Source organism: Somniosus microcephalus, unplaced genomic scaffold (genome assembly GCF_052327205.1).
Source record: "Somniosus microcephalus isolate GS21.2 unplaced genomic scaffold, FLI_Smic_1.0 unresolved_chr8, whole genome shotgun sequence".
Lineage (NCBI taxonomy): Eukaryota > Metazoa > Chordata > Chondrichthyes > Squaliformes > Somniosidae > Somniosus > Somniosus microcephalus.
The window spans coordinates 8,447,388-8,450,119 of NW_028225186.1; the positions used below are offsets into that span (position 1 = coordinate 8,447,388).

The window sequence follows — 2,732 nt, forward strand, 5'->3', positions numbered from 1 at the left end:
ATGTCAATGATCAGGGGCGTAGATTTAAAGTAACTGGTAAAATGGTGAAAGATGAGTTGACAACAACCATTTTCACACAGAGAGTGGAGGGAATCTGGAAGTCACCACCGATCACATTAATAGAAAGCACTATGGATATGTACTTGAAGTGCTGTAACCTACAGGGCTACAGACCCAGAGCTGGAAAGTGGGATTAGGCAAAATATCTCTTTTTCGTCCGGCAAAGACACGATGGGCCGAATGGCCTCCTTCTCTGGCGTAAATTTCTGTATTTCTATGATCTCTGCCCTTAATCTTCAATATTCCAGGGAATACAAGACTAGGTTATGTGATCTCTGCTCATAGCCTAAACCTTGGAGTCCTGGTAACACACTCGTGAATCTGCACTGCACTCCCTCCAAGGTCAATATATCCTTTCTAAGGTGCAGTGCGCAGAACTATACACAGTGGCCTAACCAGCTGTCACACAACTTCCTTCCATTTACATTGTGCAGGGCAGTTGTCTAATAGTTTGCACAGGTCATTTCACTGTTGAAAGGTTGCATTTGCACAACTGCGATGGCCGAGTGGTTAAGGCGTTGGACTTGAAATCCAATCCCCGCGCAGGTTTGAACCCTGCTCGCAGCGATTCTACTGCAATTTCTTAACTTTATTTCATCGGTTCACTGTGGAGATCACTGGCCCCGAAACTGATCAGAATTCTCTCCACTGCACGTTATTACACTGATTAACCCAAAGCTGTTGTTCCAATTGCAGACACTAATTTGTCATCAATTAGAAATTGTGGATTTGTTTGAAACTGTTGGCAAAGATCAGTGAGAAATTTACACATAAGACAGCACGTAAAAATTCCATTTACTAAAGAACCCTGCAATGTTTGGAAGGAAAAGAGTGGAAACGCGGTTTGGTTTTCTAAAGTTGAACATGAATTAAAAAGTGTGTAAAACGACCATGGCAGGACTCGAACCTGCAATCTTCTGATGGCATCAGAATTTACACTGAAGTCAGACGCCTTATCCATTAGGCTACGCGGCCACACAAAGACAAACCAAACAAATCCTAATAATGAGTGATGAAACTCCGTCACTGTGTTCATCTCAATAACAACAGAGAATGCTGGAAACACTCAACAGGTCAGCCAGCATCGAGTGAGGGAGAAACAGAGTTAACCTTTCAGGTCGAACCCTTCGTCAGAACAGGAAAAGGTTAGGGAAGAGGGATTTTCAAGCAGGGGTGGGTGGAGGCGAGGTAAGAATAAACGGAATGTCTGTGATAGAATGGAAGGCAGGAGAGATTGACTTACAAAAGGGATGATGGTGCAAGGCAAAAGGAGCGGTAATGGGACAAGTTAACGATCAAAAGATGGCTCAAGATGAGGTGTGAATGATTATGGCAGAAACATTAACAAATGTCATGTGAGGAAACATGGGAACAAATTAAAAAAATAAAAGAAATACAGGGGCCAATTTATAGCCTGAAATTGTTGAACTCGGTGTTAAGTCCAGAAGGCTGTAAAGTGCCTAATAGAAAGATGAGGTGCTGTTCCTCGAGATTACGTAGAGCTTCATTGGAACAGTGCAACAGGCCAAGGAAGGAGAGATCAGAGAGGGAGTGGAGCAGATAATTATAGTGACAGGTGACCGGAAGCTCGGGGTCACACTTGCCAACTGTTCTGCAAAGCGGGCACCCAATCAGAATTTGGTGTCACAATGTAGATTCAGCGAATACAGTAACTAAATTGTAAGAAGTACAGGTAATCGCTGATTCACCTGGAAGGAGTGTTTGGTGCCCTGGGCGCTGGGAAGGAAGGAGTTAAAAGGGCAGGTGTTGCATCTCCTGCACTTGCATGGGATGGTGCCGGGCGAAGGAGAAGGGGTGTTGGGGTGATAGAGGAGTGGACCAGGCTGCCATGGAGAGAGCGGTCCCTTCGAAATGCTGAAAGGGAGGAGGGGAAGATGTGTTTGATGCTGGAGGTGGTGGAAATGGCGCAGGATGATCCGTTGAATGTGGAGGCGGGTGGGGTGAAAAGTGAGGACAAGGGGGGAACCCTATCATGTTTCTGGGAGTGAGCGGAAGGGATGAGAGCAGTAGTGCGGGAAATGGAACAGACACGGTCGAGTGTCATGTCGACCATGGTAGAGGGGGATCCTCAGTTGAGGAAAATGGAAGACAGACCGGAAGCACTGGTATGGAAGGTGGCATCATCAGAACAGATGCAACGGAGACAGAGAAACTGGGAGAATGGAATAGAATGGAATGGATAAATCCCCAGGGGTCTTGACAGGGTAGATGCTGAGAGGGTGTTTTCCCTCATGGGGGAATCTGGAATCAGGTGGCATAGTTTCAGAGTAAGCGTTTGTCCATTTTAGACGCAGATGAGGAGGAATTTCTTCTCTCAGAGGGTTGAGAATCTTTGGAATTATCTACCCCAGAGAGCTGTGGAGCCTGAATCATTGATTATATTCATGGCTGAGATAGACAGATTGTTGAACTATCGGAGCATCAAGGGTTAAGGGGGAACAGGCAGAAAAGTGGAGTTAAGGCCAAGATCAGATCAGCCATGAACTTATTGAATGGTGTAGCAGGTGCGAGGGGCTGAATGGCCTACTCCTGCTCCTATTTCTTATGTTCTTATGTTGTTATAAGGGCAGCAGGTGCACGGGAACACCATCACCTCCAAGTTCCCCAAGTTACACACCATCCCGACGTGAAAATATATCACCATAACTTCA

At 45.8% G+C, this 2,732-nt stretch overlaps 1 non-coding gene across 1 annotated transcript; it reads left to right on the top strand.

The window, feature by feature from the left end:
* Window positions 1-552: 552 nt before the first annotated feature.
* trnas-uga (transfer RNA serine (anticodon UGA)) lies at window positions 553-627 on the top strand. Its single transcript has one exon. It is a non-coding gene; the product is annotated as a tRNA-Ser (tRNA).
* Window positions 628-2,732: the final 2,105 nt, after the last annotated feature.